This window comes from Lepus europaeus, chromosome X (assembly GCF_033115175.1).
Source record: "Lepus europaeus isolate LE1 chromosome X, mLepTim1.pri, whole genome shotgun sequence".
Taxonomy (NCBI): Eukaryota; Metazoa; Chordata; class Mammalia; order Lagomorpha; family Leporidae; genus Lepus; species Lepus europaeus.
In genome coordinates this window covers 98038887-98062858 of record NC_084850.1, presented here as the reverse complement: position 1 = coordinate 98062858, position 23972 = coordinate 98038887, and the positions used below count along the sequence as shown (strand labels likewise).

Here is a 23972-nt window from a genome sequence, read left to right as displayed (position 1 = left end):
CTCTTTATGTGACCTTGGTCAAGTCATCTGTCCTTTTCAAACCTCAGGATTCTTGAAAGAGGTGTTCTGCCCATCACACAGAGTGATTGCAGGCTTTGGGAAAAACATATGTAATATCTCTCACCTGGGCTCACATTCAATGTATCTAGTAGTCAAAGCAATGCAACAGAATAGGCAAGGGCACAGGTAGGGGCAACACAGTTCAGGTCTGAATTGTCCATCAGTCATGCAAGAGAAAGTTACTTGAGTTCTTTGTGCCTCCTTTTGCTAACCTGCCATCAGGGCAATAACTTTCTCTCTTCATAGAGTTATGTGAGGGTGAAACTATATAACACATCAGCATTGATGGCAGTGCCTGGCACAGAGCAGGGCTGAGTACACCCTTGCTATTTCACCCTTTATTAGAATAGGTTCTAGAGATAAGGATGAGGACACATTTAAGGGGCTATTTTATTCTACCCACCACTGACACCCTCGCTCAGCAAGCCTTGATGGCAGCTGTCACTGTCCCACACACGGGAGCCACAGAGGTGGGCAGAGGAGGCGTTACCCTCAAGGTGCCTGTCCTGTAGAGAAGAACAGCATGTCAGCTGTCAGCTCAAAGAGTGATTTCTGTCAGTCTTCTAATGCTTGATTTTAGCTATCAGTTTGAGCAGCCTAAGGGAAGCTCAAATAGACGGTAAAACATTATTTCTGAGTGTTTGCAGAAGAGATTGGCATTCAAATCGGTAGACTGAGAATAGAACATCCAGCCTCACTCAGTGTGGGTAGGCACCATCTGATTACTTGTGGGCCCAGATAGAACAAAAAGACATAAGAAAGGCACATTCACTGTCTCCGCTGGAGCTGGGACACCAATCTTCTTCTGACCTTGGACATGAGAACTCTAGGTCCTTGGGCTTTTAAGCACGGGCGCTTACACAATTGGTTCCCCTTGGTTCTCAAGCCCTTGGACTCAGATTGAATCATAACACTGGTTTCCCTAGTTTTCCAGCTTGTAGACAGCTAGACTTGCAGATTATGAACCTTCTCAGACCCCATAATCACATGAGCCAATTCCCTTAATCAATTCCCTCATATATATATATATATATATATATATATATATATATATATATATATAAAACATATACTCCTGTTTTGTTTCGTGGAGAACTCTAACACAACTATTCATAACAGTTCTGACAGCCTTTACTTGCCAGGATTCTATGCCAGACACTGGCTGATCACTGTACATGAATCAGACTTCTCACAAAGCCAGCACCTCAGGTGCAAATTCTATTCATCACCAGTTTACAGGAGCCCTCTGTGTCCTCATCAGCCTTGAGCATGTCCTCTGCAGGGGCTTTCACCATCATCTTCTCCCTCCTCCTCCGCCTTCTCCTTGTTATAAGGCCCAGCATGTTAATTTCACAGAGGCCCCTGCTCTTTGCCCTCAGCCCTCAGCCCAGCTGTGGTGACAGCTGCCCCTTCTTATAACTCATTCAATTCCCATTCCGGTTGTCTATGGTCCTGGGTAAGACCAGGCCAGGTCCAAACTTGAGCTTTCTACTAAGTCATATTGGTGTTTCCCTTTCATTCAGGGAAGGATGATCGAAGACTGTGGTCCCATGGTGAGGTCTGCACTCCACCAGGCACACATCAGTCATGAATTGTCCATGTTACAGGGATACCCACATTTCCCAGCAGGTGGCGTCTCATCTTCAAGACCTAGAAGACCTCAGAGAAGACACAGAATGCACATTGGCTTAAATATTCACTCCTGGTGAGATCACAGGCCTCTGGGTGCTTGAGCTGTGAACTGAAGTGTGGCCAGGTGAGGGCAGCCTTCTGCCCCTTCCTCCTGAAGGGCACAGGGGCTTAGTGCTGTTCTGAGTCTTCTGCAGACTTCCTCTTCCTCCTCTTCTTCCTTCCACAAGGAGCTCATGTCTGCAGTTAAAGGAAGGTTCTCATATTTTAGCCATTTTTCTCACTTTCAGTTTGCTTTACAGGCCTATTGCTCACAAGATGCATTGGCTCTGCAGCCAGGACCCCAGTGCAGTTTGGCTGGTCCTGAAGACACAGGCCTAGATCCTGAAGGAACTGGGGACAGTCCCAGCAAAGCCTAGGGTTTAGGAAAAGGTTACCAACCCTTCCACCCAGCCAGATCCTGGCTTCCCTGCACCCAGTCTGCTGAATGCTCAGAGCCTGAATGCTGGATCTAGAACTCCTGGTTGGGATCAGCAGTGCACCAGGCCTGCTGGGCTGGGGGAGACCAAGGTCAGGAAGGCCCATCTGAGGAGGAGACAGTAGGAAATCTCCATTGATTGAGGGGGTGGGCAGCATGGAGAGGGGAATGCCTCCCAATATCTGCTCACTGAGCTGCTGTACAGCTGTGGCCCCTACTCCTGGACCCCAATGGGCCTCAGTTTCCTCACCTGCACAAGGAGCATAATTACACTCCTAGCATGCAGAGGGCACTCCTGAGCAGAGGGGGAACTGATATAATAGATAAGCAGATTTGACCAAAAGGAGACAAGACTCAGAGTTGGTAGGAGAAAGGACTAACTTGGGCCATCTCAGGCATGACCAGAGCAAGCCTTCCTGGAAGCACTCAGGGTATTCAGGCAGGGGGAAGCCATGAGGCTTGATGGGAACCATGGGCCCAAGGGCCAGGACAGGTCATCTCTGGCGTGCTCTTTGGTGGCCGCAGATCTCAGCAGCTCCTTACTGTTTATCCTCATTTCTGCCCAAAGGGAAGGCAGAGATGAGCTCCGTGAGCACATTGCCCTAGTGGTTACTGCAACCCACACGCAGTCACAGAGCCACACACCATCACCACAAAGGTCCCCAGGTTAACACTTGCATGATTTGTCCCACAAGATGACTTGCACAGCAGGTCATGATTTATTATCACCACTGTGACTCAGTCATTCCCCTACTGAATGGTTAGGTAGTTTTAACTATTACAAATAGGATTAGCCGGCGCCGTGGCTCACTAGGCTAATCCTCCGCCTTGCAGCGCCGGCACCCCGGGTTCTAGTCCCGGTTGGGGTGCCGGATTCTGTCCCAGTTGCTCCTCTTCCAGGCCAGCTCTCTGCTGTGGCCCAGGAAGGCAGTGAAGGATGGCCCAAGTGCTTGGGCACCTGTACCCACCTGGGAAACCAGGAAGAACCCCCAGGCTCCTGGCTTCGAATCGGTGCAGCGCGCCGGCCATAGCAGCCATTTAGGGGGTGTACCAATGGAAAAGAAGACCTTTCTCTCTGTCTCTCTCTCTCTCTCACTGTCTAACTCTGCCTGTCAAAAAAAAAAAAAAAAAACTGGAAACAAGCTACTTATTAGGCACCAGTAAGAACATGCATAAATAAATTGTGTCAGATCCACACCATGAATTACTGCACAACTTGTGAGGGGGTGAACAAAATCACAAATAGATATAATGTTAAGTCAAAGAAGATTTGCTGAATACTTTTTTTTATGAGACTCAAAAGCAAATAAAAGTAGTGTTTAGACATAGAAACACCTGTGCTAAAACAGTTTCACAAAAAGATTCCAACCATCTTTATGGGAAATTCTTTCAATTGCTTGCATTTTACAGTAAAACTGACATTTGATGTGTAGCCCTATGAATTTTAACACACATACAGATTTGTACAACACCACAATCGAGATATAGAACTTTTTGTCACCCCCCAAAGAATTCCCTAGGTTCTTTGTGTCCTCTTGTATAGTCACTTCCTTCCTCTACTCCTAAGCCCCAGAAACCACAGATCCATTCTCCTCACTGCATTTTTGTCTTGTCTTTTTTTTAAAAGATTTATTTTATTTATTTGAAAGACAGAGAGAGATAGAAACAGAGAGAAAGGTCTTCCATCCCCAGGTTCACTCCCCAGATGGCCTCAATGGCTGCAGTTGCGCCGATCCGAAGTCAGGAGCCAGGAGCTTCTTCCAGGTCTCCCACGTGGGTGCAGGGGCCCAAGGACTTAGGCCCTCTTCTACTGCTATCCCATGCCACAGCAAAGAGCTGGATCAGAAGAGGAGCAGCCGGGACTAGAACCGGTGCCCATATGGGATGCCGGCGCTTTAGGCCAGTGCGTTAACCCACTGCACCACAGTGCCAGACACCATTTTTGTCTTTTCAACGATACGATTCAAAGGGAGTAGGACAGCCTGTAATCTTTTGAGACTGGTATCTTCCCCCAAGAGTTGGTGCCCTTGAATTTCATCCAAAATGTTCTGTGTATCAATGGTTCGTTCTTTTTCTTTTGAATACCATCAGGGATCTTCAAAAATGATGTGGAAAATGCATATTATGAAAAAATGATGCATTGATTTCAAACTTTTTGCACCAAAATAAATGTATTTTTTCTCCTTAATTTCATGAATTTTTTAAGTTCCCTCATATTTCCCTTAAAGATTCCTTATCCTTTTTTTCAATAAAAGTCATATTTATTAAATTTACAAGCAATACATCAATCTTTTTTTGTATGTATCTCATAAATACATTAGGAACATAGTAATTCTTCCCACCACACTCGCCCTCCCATCCACTCCCCCCTTACTCCTCCTTCTCCTGCTTAGTCCAAGAAAGAAAAATAAACCAAAAAAAAAAAAAAAAAGAATACAATAAAAAACTAAGAGAACTGTTCCTCAACAGTCTAGACAAGGGCTGTTCTATGTTATTGCTACTTGAAGGTGATTTCACTTTTTTTTCCCACTTCCTCTTTTCCCTTCCTTCCTCCTCTTTCTTTCCTTTTAGAAAATTGTCTTTAAAGAAGAACCCAAGGAGGGTGCATCTCTTGTGAGCTCTTAGATATAACTTTAACTTATGAGACATAGTAAATGGAGGTGATTCTTGAGAACAAGTATTACTATTAAGTCTCACGATATAACTCTTTGGGGACAGAGGTTCAGCATGAGAAGTTAGTGCACACTGACTCTTGTTGTTTACTTAACAAATAACACTCTTATGTATGACATCAGTGGTAACCTAATGTTCTTGACATGAGCTGCCTCAGCTATGGATGCCTTTTGGATCCACTGGCTTGACAAGGCCATAAGTAAAACAGAAGCTCTCTCCTCCCTTCAGAGAAAAGTACATCCTTCAATAAGTCAATCTTTCTAAGTAAATGCTTTGATAAGTTTTGACAAATTGATTTAAAAAAAGATAGGAAAATTTATGTCATTTAAAAATGTTGACCTGGCCCTTTTGAATTAATTGACACCCTTGAAAAATATGCTTTCTGACCCTATAATTTTAAGATTCCAGAATACCGTTTGCATCTAAAAAGTATAGTGTGTAGTATTTTGTCTGGCTTCTTGCAGGTGGCATACTGCTTTTGAGATGCAATTATGTTGTTACTTATGTCAGTGGTCTGTTCCTTTTCTTTTTTAAAAGACTTTTTTTGACAGGACGAGTGGACAGTGAGAGAGAGAGAGACAGAGAGAAAGGTCTCCCTTTTCTGTTGGTTCACCCCCCCAATGGCCACTGCGGCCAGCGTGCTGCGGCCGGCACACCGCACTGATCCGAAGCCAGGAGCCAGGTGCTTCTCCTGGTCTCCCATGTGGGTGCAGGGCCCAAGGACTTTGGCCATCCTCCACTGCACTCCCGGGCCACAGCAGAGAGCTGAACTGGAAGAGGAGCAACCTGGACAGAATCCTGCGCCCTGACCAGGACTAGAACCCAGGGTGCCGGCGCCGCAGGTGGAGGATTAGCCTAGTGAGCTGCGGCGCTGGCCGGTTTGTTCCTTTTCATCACTGAGTAGAACTGCTTTGCAAGGATGGACCTCAGTTTGTTACCCTTTCAGAAATTGTTGGACATCTGGGTTGTTTCCAGGTTTGGCGGTTATAAAAGGAAGCTGTTATGAACCATTTGAGAAGCAACCTTCACAGGAGCACATATTTTCATTTCTCTTGGGTATAATTGTCTATGAGCAGGATTGTTGGTCATTTTGTAAGTATATATGCTTATTTTAAAAGATACCAAACTCTTTTCCAAAGTCAAATGATCAATTTGCAATCCCACCAACAAGGTGTGATGGTTCCAAACCTCTGACTTGCAAATATTTTCTTCTATTATGTGTCTTTTCATTATATTGGTGTCTTAAAATAACATTTTTAATTTATTATTTAAAGATTTATTATATTTATTTATTTGACAGGCAGAGTTACAAAGAGAGGGATGGAGGAGGGAGACAGAGAGAGAGAAAGAAATCTTCCATCCACTGGTTCACTCCCCAAATGGCAAAATTGGCTGGGGCTGGAACAAGCAGAAGCCAGGAGCCAGGAGCTTCCTTTGGTTCTTCCATGTAGGTGGCAGGGGCACAAAGACTTGGGTAATCTTCCACTGCATCCAGAAGTTGAATCAGTGCTCATATGGGAATGCCAGTGTCACAAGCAGCAGCTTAACCTGCTGAGCCACAATGCCAGCCATGAAATTGCACAGCAAAAAAAAATAAAATAAAATAAAAAATGGACTGAGATTTCTTAAGAAAATAGATTTTGGCCGGCGCTGCGGCTCACTAGGCTAATCCTCCACCTGCGGCACCGGCACACTGGGTTCTAGTCCCAGTTGGGGCGCCAGATTCTGTCCCAGTTGCTCCTCTTCCAGTCCAGCTCTCTGCTGTGGCCCGGGAGTGCAGAGGAGGATGGCCCAAGTGCTTGGGCCCTGCACTCCATGGGAGACCAGAAGCACCTGGCTCCTGGCTTCAGATCAGCACGGTGCGCTGGCTGCAGCGCGCCGGCCGCAGTGGCCATTGGGGGGTGAACCAACAGAAAAGGAAGACCTTTCTCTCTGTCTCTCTCTCTCTCACTGTTCACTCTGCCTGTCAAAAAAAATAATAGTAAAAATAAAAGTAAAATTTTAAAAAAGAAAGTAGATTTTATGGTAAATGTTCTTGCTACCATAGAAACAAACACACATACACACAGGTAAAGCATTTGAGTAGACATTTCTGTAAAGAAGTAATACAGAGGATGGTGCTGTGGCACCTGTAACATCAGCATTCCACATGTGCACTGCTTCGACTCCCAGATGCTCCACTTTCAAACAAGCTCCTTGCTAATGTGCCTGGGAAGGCAGCAGAAGACAGCCCAAGTGCTTGGGGGCTTGTACCCATGTGAGAAACCTAAAAGAATCTCCTAGCTCCTGGATTTGGATCAGGTCAGCTCCAGCTATTTCAGCCATTTGGAAAGTGAACCAGTGGATGCAAGATTCATTCATTCATTCATTCATTCTCTCTCTCTCTCTCCCTCTCTCCCTCCCTCCCTCCCTCCCTCCATCCCTCACTCTCTCTCTCTTTCTGTGACTCTGTCTTTCAAATAAATAAATAAATCTTTGAAAAAATCAGGCTTCTGTTAGTAGGGAAAAGAATCAATATTAGGGTATTAGCAACTATACAAAAGAATCACAAATGACAATAATTATATGAATGAATGTCAAAAAGTATCAGTAATTCGCAAAATTAAAATTGAAATCATGATAAATCATCACTTCACATCCACTAGAATGGGTATGATTTAAAAATAAAAATGTTGGCCGGCAACGTGGCTCAACAGGCTAATCCTCCGCCTTGTGGCGCCGGCACACCGGGTTCTAGTCCCGGTTGGGGTGCTGGATTCTGTCCCGGTTGCCCCTCTTCCAGGCCAGCTCTCTGCTATGGCCCAGGAAGGCAGTGGAGGATGGCCCAAGTGCTTGGGCCCTGCACCCACATGGGAGACCAGGAGAAGCACCTGGCTCCTGGCTTCAGATCAGCGCGGTGTGCTGGCTGTGGCGGCCATTGGAGGGTGAACCAACGGCAAAAAGGAAGACCTTTCTCTCTGTCTCTCTCTCTCTCTCTCACTATCCACTCTGCCTGTCAGAAAAAAAAAGCAAAAAAAAAAATGTTGAGAATTTGGAGTAATTGGAATCTGATGCAATCCTGATAGGAATGCAAAATGGTAAAGTTACAATGGAAAACATTGATACTTCCTCAAAAAGTTAAAAGTAAAGTAAAAAGACAAAGATATTTCCACTCCTAGGAACAGACTGGTCCACCTTTATACACAATGTCACGTTCAGTGGTTTCAGTCACCCAAGGTCAATAGTGGTCCAAAAAAACTAACTGAAAAATTTCTGAAGTAAATAGTTCATAAATTTTCAATGCACTTGATTATTATTACTCTATTTTCAGTTGTTACTGTTAATTGTATACTCTGTCATGTTTATGTTAAAATGTATAATATGCATGTATGTACATACATATGGATCAGTTATAACAGTAACGGACATCCACTGGAAGTCGTTGAACATATAACCTATGGTTAAGAGGGGTGATACGGTGTATCAAAGAGAACAGAAAACATAAGCACACATCAAAACCTGTACAGGATTTCATAACTGTTCATACCAGCATTACTCATAATACTCAAAGAAATAAAAAACAATGTAAATGTCCATTAACTGGGCCAGCACCACGGCTCACTTGGCTAATCCTCCACCTGCGGCACTGGCACCCCAGGTTCTAGTCCCGGTTGGGGCACCAGATTCTGTCCCGGTTGCTCCTCTTCCAGTCCAGCTCTCTGCTATGGCCCAGGAAGGCAGTGGAGGATGGCCCAAGTGCTTGGGCCCTGCACCCACATGGGAGACCAGGAGGAAGCACCTGGCTCCTGGCTTCAGATCAGAGCAGCGCACAGGCCGCAACGTACTGGCCGTAGCGGCCACTTGGGGGGTGAACCAACGGAAAAAGGAACACTTCTCTCTCTCTCTCTCTCTCTCTCTCTCTCTCTCTCACTGTCTAACTCTGCCTGTCAAAAAAAAAAAGTCCATTAACCAATAATACATAAACGAAACATGGCTTACAACAATATTATATAAACCAAATTCCATGTAATAGAATATCATAAACCATAATGATAAAGCACCGACAGATGCTGCAACATGGAGGAATCCTGAATATATTATGTTAAGTGAAAAGAGCCAGACAAAAAGAACATACTGTATGACTGTTATTTATATAAAATGAACAGAATGTACAAATCCATAGAGATAGAAATCAGGTCAATGATTGCCAAGAGATGAGGGGAGACACAGTACTCCCCAGTAAGAGCATGTCACGGAGGAAAGCTCTGTGGTGGTAAGGCTGGGTCCCTCCATTCTGTTTCAAGGATAGAGGGTGTTCAAAAGGATAATAATAATAATAACACATAACCTCTCATTTTGTCCTCCAGCACTCCCTGGGAAATAATACGCATTTACCCACACTCCAAAGTAGGTTCTTCCTGCTGTTGCAGTAACATAGCTCCTTGCAAATGTAAACATTTGTTGGGGTCTCCTGCTATGGTGGGTTGAAACCCCAGCCTGCAGCATCAGCATCCCATATGGGCACCGGTTCAAATCCCGGCTGCTCCACTTCCCATCCAGCTCTCTATTGTGGCCTGGGAAAGCAGTGGAGGATGGCTCAAATGCTTGAGCTCCCTGCATCCACATGGGAGACCCAGGGGAGGCCCCGGGATCCGGGATTCAGCCTGGCCGGGAGCGGGCGCACCAGCACGGGTCGTTTCAGCCATCTGGGGGAGTGAACCAGCAGAAGGAAGACCTCTCTCTCTGTCTCTACCTCTCTCTGTAACTGCCTTTCAAGTAAATAAAAAAAAATCTTTAAAAAACAATTCTTTAGGATACATCTTAGCACTGCTCTACATTGTCTTCAGGCCTCTCCATCAGTTCTCATTGAGTAAAATGCTCATGAGAGGGGCCGGCTAAGCCGCTGCCTACAGTGCTGGCATCCCATATGATTGCCAGTTCAAGTCCCGGTGGCTCCACCTCTGATCCAGCTCCCTGCTAACGGTACCTGGGAAGGCAGCAGCAGATGGCCCAAGTACTTGGACCCCTGCAACCACGTGGGAGACCCGGATGGAGTTCAAGGCTCCTGGCTTCACCTTGGCCCAGCCCAGGCTGTTGCAGGCATTTGGGGAGTGAAGACATCTGTTTCTCTCTCTCACTCTTTGTAACTTCCCCTTTCAAATAAATGTAACATTTCATAGCCACACTGAGAAAACCGCTTAGTTTCTGGCATTTGTCCACCAGCAGAACTGCGGGTCCCAGATGCGCAGTCAGAGGCCTTACACCCTTGTGCAGCCCAGGTTCCAAAAAGGAGGCAGCAAGTTCCTCGACAAACAGAAGAAAGCACTTCCATGATGGGACTAAGGCAATGGGCAGGGGCAGATGTTTGGGTGGGGGTAGGCAAGTCGAGGGAGGCGGTTTCCCAAGTCAGTAAGCCCTGACAGCGGCCAGCAATGTGGTGAAGTGGGCAAAGCCTCCACCTGCGGCACAGGCATCCCATATGAGCACCAGTTCAAGTGCCAGCTGCTCCTCTTCCGATCCAGCTCTCTACTATAGCCTGGGAAAGCAGGAGAACACGGCCCAAGTGCTTGGGCCCAATCACCAGTCTGCAAGCCCCAGAAGAAACTCCTGGCTCCTGGCTTTGGATCAGCCAAGCTACAGCAACTGGGCCCATTTGGAGAGTGAACCAGCGTATGAAAGACCTTTCTGTCTCTCCCTCTGTCTGTAACACTCTCTCTCTAAAAAATAAAATCTTTTAAAAAAAAAAAAAAAGAAAAAAACCTGTGTTCAGAGCTGTGCAGGTACTTGAGAGGAGAGACTGGATTCCCATAGTCCTGGGGGACAGCAGATGCACAGGGGATCAGAGATGGGCCAGTGTGTGTGCTCCCCAGCAGGAAGAGGCCACCAGATAGGCACACATTCACCTCTGTGCCCAGAGGCCGTGCCTTGCAGCTGTGGTGCCCAACAGAAAATAGCCATGACGCAGTGCTGGCCTTCTGGTGGGCAACACAGGGAAACAGAGATCTGTGCTCCGCCGTTTGGACAAAGCCCTCCAGCAAGTATAGAGACCTGACATCCCCATTCCTTTTACAACCGAATTCGGCATTGAGAGAAAGGGGCCAGGCCTGCTGCCTGGACACAGGGAGGCTGAGGGTCGGGGTGAGTGGGGCAACGGCAATGTGGCATCTTCAGTGAGGCCTGTGCCTTGTCGTGGAGCCCATCACAGCCGTGCCAACAGCTGCCCCGCCTCTCCCTCTCCCTGCCTCTGACAAAGCATCTGCAGGGGTCCCAGTGTTCAGGGTGGAGGAGGACAGAAGGAAACCAGCTGGCTGCACGCCTCCAGATTCCACATGCTCGGGAAGCAAAGCAGTGCCGTCCAGGGCAAGTAGAAGTGGGTCCCGCGGGCCCGGGAGCTGCAGGAGGCCTGGTCCCAGTGGCTCCCGGGCTGAGCAGCACACAATCCACCTCCCCATGCAGCAGGAATCGGTACAACAGCAGCACAGGCCTCAGGTGGGGGATCCCACAAGCCCTCCAAACCTCAACGGGTCCCTACTTTGGTGGGAAGAGGCTGGCACAGGTTCAGGACGAGAAGCTATCCTCCCAGGCCCAGTGCAGCAGTCACTGCCCAGAAATGGGCTCAGATGGCAGATTCGGGGGCTGCCTGCCCCTGGGGGGGGGGGGGGAGCAGCAGCTGCTCAGGCGCCAGGAGGAGGGTTCTGACGGGGGCCGGGCACAAGGGATAAAGAAAATGACCAGCATGGGCTCCCCGATTCTCAACCCCCTCCCCCTGTCCCCATCTCTCGTTTCATCCTGACTCCCCAGATGACTGCTTCCTCGGGTGGCTCACCAGGCAGGGGAATCCGTCAGCATGGCTCCACCTGACAGGTGCCCAGGTCATGAAGACTTCATGGGGCCTACAGCACTGACACTGGAGCTCCGAGCAATGTCAGGCTGCAAGGTCCCTAAGCTCTTGCAGGATCTGCATCCAGGACATGAGGTCTGATCTGTGGGGAGCTTGTGGCCAGTGGGTCACAGGGCTCTGGGCAGATGAGGGGTCTCTCTCCAAGAGTCTGTGAGCTTTCTGATCTGCGCTGGGTGCCGAATCTCGAGTGGAAGATCTGGGCAGATCTCCCCGTACCTCAGGAATTGGCTTTGAGCTCTGCTGAGGGGCAGCATGGACAATGTGACGTACTGGAGCCCCTAGGGCTTCTGTTGTCCCACACCTGGAGGTCACAGAGGTTTCTGGAACACAGGATGGGAGGTGGCTGACTGGCTGGAGTGCTGGCACCTGTGACTTCTCTGACTTGCTTTAAAGTGCGCATGGCAGGAACTGAGGGGTTGACACCATCGCGGGTTGAAGATTTGGGCTGTGTGGAACTGGCTACCACACGGGCCAATCTCTTCCAAGTCCCTTGCACACAAGGTCATGGACGAGGTCTCACTGTCCCCGGCCTCTCAGCTGTTCACGTGTCTGCAGCCCAGGCTGGCGCTCCAGGATTTTGCACACTAGTGCACCCAAGGTGTGATGTGGGTGAGCTACTGGGTTTCTCCACCAAGGTAGTGAAGTCCCTAAAACGCAGGTGGGCTGCACCGTAGGACCTGGGCTCTCAGATGCTTCCTGTCTCTGCCTCACCACTGAGCTCTCTGAGTTGTTTCCGTTCCACCCCTTGCTGAGATCTCACCTGCTCTCTCCTAGGTGGTATGTGGGTTGGGAGAGAAGCCGGGGTAGTTGGGGTTTGGAGGCCCACAGTGTGAGGTCCCTGAGGGCCTGGGAGTCTGTGTCCAGTGCTCTGTGACTTTGACCAGTGCCGGACAAATGTCCTTCTCGTGGGCAAGTCATCTGTGCACATACTCCCCTTCCCCTCTGAGCCCTGCTCGCTGTGGATGCCCCGCATCAGTTCCTGGGTGTGGTGAAGACTGGGAGGACTGCTCACCTCACAGGCCAGGGCACAGGGAGTCTCAAGGCAAGGGGCAAACGTGAGGGTGCCGCTTTCACCTCCTGACACTCCCTCTAATTCTGTAAGGCCACAGAGGACCTCTCAGAGGGCATGGAGGTGTTTCGATGCTGAGTCCCGGCAGCCCCCACAATATAGCACACACAGTCTCTCCTGAACAGCAGATACGGGGTCACCCACAGTGGAGGGTCAGGCAGGGGGCACTGAGCACGTCAGGAGCTGTCAGCTGACGCTGGAGTGAACCTTCCCCCTGTTCATGACACCAAGAAAAGGCTGAAAAGGGGGAGTAAGAAACAAAAAATATGAGGCTGCACATGCTGACACTGGCCCGACCCAATTCATCACCCACTAGTCTTCTCTTATTCAGGAACCCCCACAACCTGGCTTCTACTGCACATGTTGAGAAGGAAGCTGAGGGCCAAAGCAGAGACAAAACAGAAAATAGGGGCCGGCACCGTGGCGCATAGGTTAATCCTCCACCTGAGGTGCAGGCATCACATAGGGGCGCCAGTTCTAGTCCCATCTTCTCCTCTTCCAATCCAGCTCTCTGCTGTGGCCCGAGAAAGCAGTGGAAGATGGCCCAAGTGCTTGGGTTCCTACACCCGCATGGGAGACCAGGAGGAAGCTCCTGGCTCCTGGCTTTGGATCAGCGTAGCTCCGACCATTGCATCCATTTGGGGAGTGAACCAGTGGACAGAAGACATTTCTCACTGTCTCTCCCTCTCACTGTCTGTAACTCTACCTTTCAAATAAATAAATTAAAAATTAAAAAAAAAAAAACAGAATAAATCCAAATTCTTGGAAATTCCCTGTGGTTGGCAATCACTGCAGCCAGCACTGAGGGCTCCATCTTGTAGGAGAGCAAAGCCCCAGGCCAGGGTGTGGACCTAGTGGGGAAAGACCCCTGCCCTCCGGCAACAGACCCCTCTCCTCCTTGCTTGCCTCTCTGCAGGCACCTGGGCTCATCAAGGCCAAATGCACAGATTCCCTGCCAGGGTTCTTGCAGGCACTGAGGGGAAGGGCAGGTGGGCTCTGCAAACCATCTGCTTAACACAGAAACTGCCTCCTGGGCTGGACCCTAAGGGCATCTGCTGGAAACAAAAGATACAGGAGTCACAGTCACAGATCAGCAACCTGGGAGGACCCACGTGAGCTGCAGGGTAAAAAGTGAAATGAAGTGACCAGCCTAGGAAGCACAGGGAAAGGCACACTTTGCAGAGGAGGGAGCTGAGCAGATATCCAGGGTCAACATATTTCAGCACATTCAGGACCCAGGGAGCAGCTGGGAAACACCGAGGCAAGCCTGCCAGATGGACACACGTTGACAACGTATAGACGGCTCACCTGGGCAGCCAGGGGCCCAAGACCGTGTGCTGCACGGAAGGGGCGCCTGTTGCCTCAGAGCGGCCACACGCACAGCTATGTGGGGCTCAGACCTCCAGGGAGAATCAGACAACAGCAGGGTGGGCTCAGAGAGCGAGGAGGACAATGGACAAGGCTGGCCAAGCTCAGCGGGACTGGACGCAAGCGCCCATCTGTGGGATCATGCCCCTTGTCTCAGTGGACATCTGTGCTGTAGCCACACCACACACACCCTGCTCAGACAGCACCCTGGATTCACCCAGCCGGCCCCACTGAAGGTCTCGTGGGGCCTACCACTGCCCTGCATGCTGACCTCCTGGGAAACTCTCTGTAACTGACCAGAGCAGCTGCACTGCGAGGCCAGGCCTCAGCCAAGTGCATTGCCCAATGTGCATCTAAAGAATTCGGTAGCCTCACTGATGACGAGTCCTGGAATCAGAGATGGGATGAAACGAGTCCACCTCCCACATCCGAAGGAGACATTCTGAATATCCTGATGTCCTTGTTAAGTGGATCCTCCTGTGTCATCCTACTGCAGAGATAAGGGCTACACAAAGAGATGCCGGCTACTGGCCAGGACTCCAAGCTCAAAGTCCCTCGCTCACAGGAAACGCATGCTAAGTGCTGACTGGCAGCAAGTCTCTACCTAGGGGGCACCGCTGTGGGCAGGTGAGCCCCACACAGACGTGGTGTGGGGAGAGCAATGGCAGGGGTTAATCTAGGTGCCTGGGAACAGAGGAGGGCACCTGACCCCTCCTCACCTGAGGGGTGGGTGCAGTGAGACAGACTTCCCAGGGCAGAGAGGCGTAGGAAACTGGCACTTTCTTACCCACAGTGTTCTGCAAGAGAGTTGTAGAACAGTGCGGTCAACACACAACAGCCACATCTCCTTTTCTCAGTCCATTGGCCACCAAACCAGCCTGGGGGTCTGGTCACTGTGCAGCCCCTAAAACACCCTCTGCGTCTGATGGCCTCCAAATCCTACCACCTCTTGGAAGGACAAAGGAGATGTGCCCTGGGACTGGGCTGGATTCCAAGGTCCCTACCAGGGCAAAGTGTCTCCCACAGGGGAGCCCTAGACCCTGAAATCCTGCTCAGCCGTGAGCCCTGAGGCAAGGCGAGCCTTCACAGAGTGTCTCAGAACTCTTCAGGGCGGCCTTGGCCACTGGGAGCCAGACTTTCACAGGTGGACATGGTGCTGCAATCATGGGACAGTATCTGTATCTCTGCAAGGGTCACTTAAGCAAAGTGTCCCACCGTGAGTGGAATGAGGTCTGCGGGAAGGAGGCACAGCCTGGGGTGATTCCAGATCCACACTTGCCTGCATCTGCAGCAGTGACCTAACTGCTTTTCTGGCCGTTTCCTCGTCTCTAGAAGCAGACTACATGCTTGCCTCTCTGGGTCTTTTGGAAATAACTGTCCATGTGTGGTACACACTACAACCTTCATGGCTTTTTTTGTATAAAGCTTTTATTTAACAAATATAAATTTCATAAGTACAACTTTTGGATTATAGCGGTTCTTCCCCCCTTACCCACCTTCCACCCCCAAACCATCCCACCTCCGACTCCCTCTCCCATCCCAGACTTAAGATCCATTTTTAATTATCTTCCTATACAGAAGACCAACCCTATACTAAATAAAGATTTCAACAATTTGTACCAACACAGACACACAAAGTATAAAGTACCGTTTGAAGACAAGTTTTACCGATAATTCTCTTAGTACAGCTCATTAAGCAAAGACGTCCCACATAGGGAGCAAGTGCACAGTGAGTCCTCTTGTTAACAACTGACACACTTATTTATGATGTGCGTGATCACCCGAGGCTCTTGTCATGAGCTGCCAAGGCTATGGAAGCCTCTTGAGTCCAACATTATTTAGAACAGGCCATAATCAAAGTGGAAGTTCTCTCCTCCCTTCAGAGAAAGGTACCTCCTTCTTTGATAGCCCCTTCTTTCCACCAGGATCTCACAGAGATCTTCCATTTAGGTCATTTCTTTGCCACAGTGTCTTGGCTTTCCATGCCTGAAAGGCTCTCATGGCCGTTTTAGCCAGATCCCAATGCCTTAAGGGCTGATTCTGAGGCCAGAATGCTATTTAGAGCATTTGCCATTCTGACTCTGCTGTGTATCCCACCCCCATGTTAGATCGTTCGCTCCTTTTTAATTCTAGCAATTATTATTACCAGAGATTTGGTCTTATTTATGTGATCCCTTTGACACTTCATCCTATTTTATCATCAGTTATTAACTTAAACTGATTACTCTAATGACCTAACCGCTTTTCTGGCTGCTTCCTCGTCTGTACAAACAGGCTAGATGTTTGCCTTTCCAGGTCTTCTGGAAATACCAATGGTCCGCGTGTGGTACACACTATAACCTCCATGGTCAGGCTCCCTTAGGGGATATTCACACCGTGCTGCATGTTAGGGGACACTTCAGCATGGGGGGAAGCAAGGCAGGGCCCCTGGGCGTCTACTGTGTACCCTTGAGCCAGGCTGGAGGTTGGGGCTGTGCTGGTGGGACTGGCGTCCTTCCTATCTTTCATTTACAGGGTCACTGAGGGCACAGAATGATCTCTTGCCATGCTTCTACGGAGCCCTCCTCACCATGAGGTCCTCAGCCTGCATCCTGTCACAGTATCAAAACTGCGGCCACCATCAAAGAAGGAGGTACTTTTCTCTGAAGGGAACAGAGAACTTTCACTTTGTTTATGGTCTTGTCTAAATACTTACAGAGTTTGTGGATTCAAAAGGCTTCCATAGCCTAGGCAGCTCATGTCAAAAGCCTTGGGTGATCACTGACATCATACATAAGAGTGTTACTTGTTAAATTAACAACAGGAGAGGCCGGTGCTGTGCCATAGCAGGTAAAGCTGCCACCTGCAGTGCCAGCATCCCATATGGGTGCTGGTTCTAGTGCCGGCCACCCCACTTCCAATTGACGTCTCTGCTATGGCCTGGGAAAGCAGAAGACGGCCCAAGTCCTTGGGCTCCTGCACCCACATGGCAGACCCTCAGGAAGCTCCTGGTTCCTGGCTTCAGATCGCCGTAGCTCTGGCCATTGCAGCCAATGGGGCAGTGAACCAGCAGATGGAATGTTTTGACCAGACAGTGATAAGGCCAAGAGCTGTGCACAGACTTCAATATTAGAGGCTCGATTCACGAATAAACATCCACATACCCATGCAAGTAGAAAGATAAGATTTATTTACAAAGACTCCTGTCTGGTAGAAACTTACATCCACAGCACCGGAATAAAGCATCACAGGAAACGCATGCAGCATTCAGGAAGCCATCAGTACCACCTTCATTTGTTTTGCTCCTTACTTTTATATCCTTTCCCTATGTAATGCCTTACCTGACCTTAACCTTAGCAGTGCTAGCCAATCGGCCAGAGGCAAATGTTTTTAAAATTGTCTGTGAACTGGCCTGGCCAGGGCCATATTCCCACAAATTTGATTAGAACATTGGAAGAACACAGGGCGCCCTCTACTCCCCAAACAGCCTCTATGTTCACCCAAGGTTGTACAGACTTAACTTCTTATCTTGTTTACTTCTTGTCCTTGAGTTAAACATTTTCCTTCTACTTTTAACAGTACTTTTTCATTCTCTTTACATGGAAGACCTCTCTCTCTCTCTCTCTCTCTCTCTCTCTCTCTCTCTGCCTCTCCTTCTCTGTGTAACTCTTTCAAATAAATAAATAAAAATCTTAAAAAAAAAAGTCACTGTGCACTAGCTTCTCACGTAGGACCTCTGTCACTAATGAGTTGTATTGAGAGTTAATTGTAAAACTAGTTCTCAATCTGTGTGTGCGCAAACGATTGAAATCTTTACGTAGTATAGAGTTGGTCTTCTGCATACAAAGTTAATTGAAAATGAATCTTAATGGAGAATGGGACTGGCAAGGGGAGAGGGAAGAGGAGGAGGGGTGGCAGTGTGGGTGGAAGGACGGGTATGGTGGGAAGAATCACTATATTCCTGAAGTCGTACTTATGAAATTTGTATTCCTTAAAAATAAATTTAAAAAATAAATATATTCAAAAACAATAAAAACAAATTTAAATGAAAAAAAGAAAACCAACACTGTGGAACCAATACAAACTCCATATTAACAGGCAGAGTGGACAGTGAGAGAGAGAAAGGTCTTCCTTTACCGTTGATTCACCCTCGGTTCAATGAGGTTCCCAAAGAATTAAGGGGAGACCTACACTGTCATTTAGACTGGTGCCTTTGTTATTTATTAATTTTACTGTATCAACACAAGGTGTACAATACATTTTGTTATCTACACACACAGTGAAATGTTTACTCCAGTCAAGCAAACTGATCTGTCACTTCCCAGGTACTGTCATGTGTCCTATTCTCTCAAAGTAAGCCTTCACCAGCAAACCTTGGCAAGCGGCCAGCACTGTGGCATAGCCAGGTAAAGCTGCCGCCTGATGCCTGCATCCCTTATGGGTGTCAGATGGTGTCCTGGCTTTGACTTCCGATTCAGCCCCCTGATGCCCTGGGAAAAGCAACGGAGGATGCCCCCAAGTATTTGGATATCTCCCTGCTACCCATGTGGGAGACCCGGATGAAGCTCCTAGCTCCTGCCTTCAGCCTGGCTCATCCCCTGCCATTCATTCCAGCCACCTGGGGAATCAACCAGTGGGTGGAAGATCTCTCCCATTCTGTCCCTCCCTCTATGTAACTCCTTCAAATCAATTAATTCATTTAAAAAAAAAAAAAAAGGAGGCCAGCGCCACGGCTCACTTGGCTAATCCTCCACCTGCGGCATCAGCAACCCAGGTTCTAGTGCCAGTTGGGGTGCCAGATTCTGTCTCAGTTGCTCCTCTTCCAGTCCAGCTCTCTGCTGTGGACCGGAAAGGCAGTGGAGGATGGCCCAAGTCCTTGGGCCCTGCACCCACATGGGAGACCAGGAGGAAGCACCTGGCTCCTGGCTTCGGATCGGCACAGTGCACTGGCTGTAGCGGCCACTTGGGGGGTGAACCAACGGAAAAAGGAAGACCTTTTTCTCTGTGTCCCTCTCTAACTGCCTGTCAAAAAAAAAATGCATAACATGGGGCAGTGCTGTGGTGCAGTAGGATAAGTCTTCAGCTGCAGTGCCAGTATCTCATATGGGTGCTGGTTCTTGTCCCAGCTGCTCCACTTCCGAACTAGCTCACTGTATGGGACGGGAAAGCAGTAGAAGATGGCCCAAGTCCTTGGGCCCCTGCACTCACGTAAGAGACCCAGAAGAAGCTCATGGCTTTGGATCAGCACAGCGTGCTAGCTGCAGCATGCCGGCAGAAACAGCCATTTGGGGAGTGAACCAACGGAGGGAAGACCTTTCTCTCTGTCTCTCTCTCTAACTCTGCCTGTCAAAACAAAACAAAACAATAGCCAGCACCATGGCTCAATAGCCTAATCCTCTGCCCGCAGCGCCGGCACACTGGGTTCTAGTCCCGGTTGGGGCGCCGGATTCTGTCCTGGTCGCTCCTCTTCCAGTCCAGCTCTCTGGTGTGGCCTGGGAAGGCAGTGGAGGATGGCCCAAGTCCTTGGGCCCTTCACCCACATGGGACCCCAGGAGAAGCACCTGGCTCCTGGCTTCAGATCAATGTGGTGCGCCGGCTGCAGCACACCGACCGCAGCGGCCATTGGAGGGTGAACCAACGGTAAATGAAGACCTCTCTCTCGCTCTCTCATTGTCCACTCTGCCTGTCAAAAATTAAAAAATTTATAAATTTAAAAAAATTTAAAAAATAAAAATAAATTCTAAAAATTAAAAAAAAAGAAACCCTGTCAAATTACACTGCACAATGTACCTGGAGACTCTGTATTTAATGTGCATCATGTGTAACTCAGTAAGAAATATCAAACCTGTAAAGTGTGCCTTTTGATCGAAGTACTCCCCAGGTAAAATGGACACTGTTCTAAACACAGTGTGAAGCTGAAGGTACACAGGGATCTGGCAGACGAGACGGGCAGAGGGCAGAAGAAGAGCACTGCAGATAAACAGAAATGCACGTGGCAGGTTGCAGAAATCAGACAGAAACAAAGGGTGAGCTGAGGTTGTTGGATGAACAGGAAGTCATTTGGTCTGCCCAGAAGACAGAGTGAGGGTGCAAAAGGACAAAGAAGACAGAGTGAGGGTGCAAAAGGACGCCAGCCCTGCTACAGTTGAGCAGGCTGGGGTACTCAGGGCCAGGTGTACCCAGTCTAGGGGGCTGCACTCTTTGGTGTGAGCAGCAGGCAGACCCTGCAGTCCCAGCAGGGATGACAACACCCAGAGACTGGAAACATTCCTCAGACAACACCAGAATAGGGAATGGGGGCGCATGGGGTGCGCTGTGGTGAAGCGGGTAAACCCGCCCCCTGCAGTGCCGGCATACCATATGAGCACTGGGTCGAGCTCTGGCTGTTCCACTTCAGATTCAACTCTCTGCTATGGCCTGGGAAAGCAGAAGATGGCCCAAGTCCTTGGGCCCCTGCACCTGCATGGGAGACCCAAAAGAAACTCCAGGTTCCTGGCTGAATCAGCGCAGCTCTGGCCATTGCGGCCAATTGGGGAGTGAAACAGCAGATGGAAGACCTCTCTCTATCTCTGCCTCTCCTTCTCTCTGTGTGTAACTCTGACTTTCAAATAAATCTTTAAGACAGAGAGAGAGAATGAATGAATGTGTGGGAAGCACTCAAGATGGCCAGCAGGAAGATCAGCCAAGGAGGAAATGGTGGTGGTGGTGAAGGAGAGAGATGAGGGGGACAGAATTTGGGGGCTCCCTGTGGTGATGGAAAGCATGTAGATACCTTGCTTAAAAAAACTTCAGAGGTGGACTGACCAGACTGGGGGTGGGAAAGGGGAGAGAGTCAGCAACCCTGATGGCTATACATCGCTGGCCCAAGCAGCTAGGTAGAAGGTGGTGCCTTCATGCAGGCAGCCCACATGGAGTAAGGGCCGGCGTGCACAGGGAGGCTGGAGGGATTCAGATTGCGACAGGCTAAGCGTTAACGGCTGTGAGACTTACACACGTCTTCCCGGAGTGACATTGGGGAGCTACACCTCTCTGTCCCAAATCCTCACCTGTAATAACAGACTGAGGATGACAGGGAAACATGACTAATCTGTTTCACTCGTTTAGTCCAGGAGAATGTTCTCTTTTTACAAAGGAGAATGGTGCCGGGTTTGATCAGGCACATCCCCGGTAATATGGGAATCTCTACTTTTCCATATACCGCCTTGCTTTTACAACATATCTGCTTTGAGTATGTTTACCAGAGGGTATGCATTGCCACTGCTAAACAGGGAAGTGACAAACAAGCAAATGCAAAGTAATCCACGATTCCTGAAATGCAATGGGCCTGCGTTGTGATGCAGGGGTTAAGCTTTGCATGGGGAAGCCAGCAGCCAGTTCAGGGTCCCACTGCTCCCCATGCAATCCAGCTTCCTGCTAAACCCACCTGAGAGAGCAGTAGAGGATGGCGCTAGGGCTTGGGCCCTGGTGACTAACGTGGGACACCAGGATGGAGTTCCTGGGTCCCGGCTCTGCCCTGGCCCAGCCTTGATATTTGTAGCCATTTGGAGAGTGAAATGGTGGGTGGAAGATCTCTCCCGCGCTCTCCCCAAACTTTCCAATAAATGACTGAATCAATACATAAGTCACTCTTCTAAAAACACACAGGTGTAGTAGGATGGCCCTTCAGGTGGTCTCAGGGAAAGCCCTCCTGCTTTACACCCATCTTCCTCCTGGAGCTCCACCCGCCGCTCAGGGTATGGGGTCGGCCTTGGGCACCCAGGGTCTGTCACGCTGTCTTCTCGGAGGGCATCACCAGTGCCCCAAAGTTGTCTAGGACTCCGTGAGAGCAATCTGTCTGTGGCCTTGTCAGTTGGCTCAAGAGGCCTGAGGGAGAGCAGACAGGATGGAGCCAGCCTCCCGATCTGGAAATGGGCCGCCAATCCTGTGCAACAGAGAGAGGAAGCCTCCCACGCTGGGACTGGAATCAAGGCTCCACCACTTATTCCCCTAGGCAGACCACCTGACTTCTCTGCGGCTCCCTTATCTCAGCTGTCAAAGGAGGAGGACGACTGGCTCCCTGGGATAATTAAATCGCTGCGCCTCCTGCGCCTCCTTCGTGTAGCTCTGAGAACGCTGCCTCCTGAAATCTGCAAAGTGCTGTTCCGGCCTCGGTTCCCTCCAGGGAGAGAGGAAAGTGCTCTCCGACCCATGGCTCTGCGTGGACAGGCGTCAGAGACGTCTTGCTCACTGGAATCTTGTCGAGGATGTTGAACTGAGTGCCTGACAGCTGAAATGAGCCACGGTAGAAACGTCTCTGCACCCTCTCCTGCTGTGGGAAACGGCTGGGCACAAAGGACCAGCCTCCCTCACGGGAATTCAGACAAGCCTGGCTGCCCACCCAACTCACGACTCCACAAACCTCGGGGACGAAGGAGCCTCCCACCCTCTTCTGTCTCACCACCGATTCACTTAGGCTGGAAGTGTATCCTCGGGTAACTACGAAGTTCAGCTGAGACCACTGCCGATTGCCGATTACCGACCCTCCCCAATAACTGTGTCCATCGTACCTTTTCCTACCTCTGGAAATTAAAAAAGCAAAGCCAGCCCGCGCAGACACAGCTCTCCAGATCGGAAGCGCTGTCCCTATTCCTGCAGCCTGGATAGATTCAATTGCTTCACCGCTGGGTTTTCATCCTTCCCGCGATGCTAATGGCACCTGTGCATAAGCAATTAGTACATAAGCAAGGAGCAGGCAGGGGCCCTCCCGTGCACGGTCTAGACCGGACCTATCCAGCCCGTCGCGCAGAAGGCGGCCTCCTCCAATCTCAGCCCAGCTCCCACGGGCCCCCTCCCCCCCCCCCCCCAAGTCACCTCCCCTGCCCGGAATCTCTTCCCTCGACCTCAGGAAGCATCCGCGCGTCCACACACCAGGCTCCCGGGACAGCCGCCGGCGGCTGCCGCGTGCCCTGCGCGGCCGAGAGCGGCGACCTCACCGCCTTCCCTCCGTGCAGCCCGGGCGGACGCCGCGGGCCGCAGCAACGCACCTACGGGTCCTGCACAGGAGCCCACCGTCCCCGCCCTCCTGCTTCCAGCCGAACGCCCCGCTCCTCTCGGGCGTCGCACCCCTCTGACGCAAGGAAGACCCGCAGACGCCTCTGCACGGTGCGGCCTCTCTAGGCGGGTGGCGGAGGGCTCGTCTCGGTGGTCTTAACCCTCCCTTGCCCCGCGCCGCCCTGCGTTCGCCGCGCACTGGAGGCGGCGGCGCGCTGGTGTCTGCACGGCGGGAGCTGCTCCGGAGAAAGAACGCGCGTGAGAGAGCCCGAGACAGCGACAGAGACAGCATGGACCCGAGAGCGACAGAGACATGGAGACAGAGAGGCGGAGAGAGAAAGGGGACAGAGAGATTCAGAGAGAGACCGAGGGAGCCTGAGCGCCCCAGAGACGGGCGGGGGTGGGGAGAGACTGGGGGCAGAGACTGGAGCGGGTGGGACAGTCGCTCGGAGGCACAGAGACGGAGTGCCCGAGACACAGGGGCAGCAAGGATCTTGTAGAACAGGACAGGTGTGCGTTGGTGTCGTGGGCCCACAGCCTCTGGGGGCACCCGGGAGGGAGCTCTCCGAGCGTATGGGGGTTTTCCTGTGCGCCCACCACTTGTGCGCGGCGGAATGGCGGGTGTCCCGTCTGCTTGTGGCGTATTTGTCTCTCTCTAGCTGGGGCTTGGCGGGGCTGAGCAGACGAGCAGTGGGCAGTGCTGAGCACCTGGGATGTAGCTGGCTAGGCCCAGTGTGCAACAGGTTCAGAAGTCGTGCTTCCTGGGCTCCCCATCCCCCCAGCAAGTCTCCCTCCCCGTGGTCTAA

At 50.2% G+C, this 23972-nt stretch overlaps 1 long non-coding RNA gene across 2 annotated transcripts; it reads right to left on the bottom strand.

Annotated features, from left to right (window-relative positions):
• Positions 1 to 1138: 1138 nt before the first annotated feature.
• LOC133753207 (uncharacterized) lies at positions 1139 to 23216 on the bottom strand. 2 transcript variants are annotated; one of them, XR_009865033.1, is made up of 3 exons: positions 23160 to 23216; positions 22683 to 22831; positions 1139 to 1929 (listed from the first exon to the last, which is right to left on the bottom strand). It is a non-coding gene; the product is annotated as an uncharacterized LOC133753207 (long non-coding RNA). The 2 variants fall into 2 exon arrangements; XR_009865032.1 differs by having other exon boundaries at positions 22693 to 22831.
• Between the last annotated feature and the right edge of the window lie 756 nt (positions 23217 to 23972).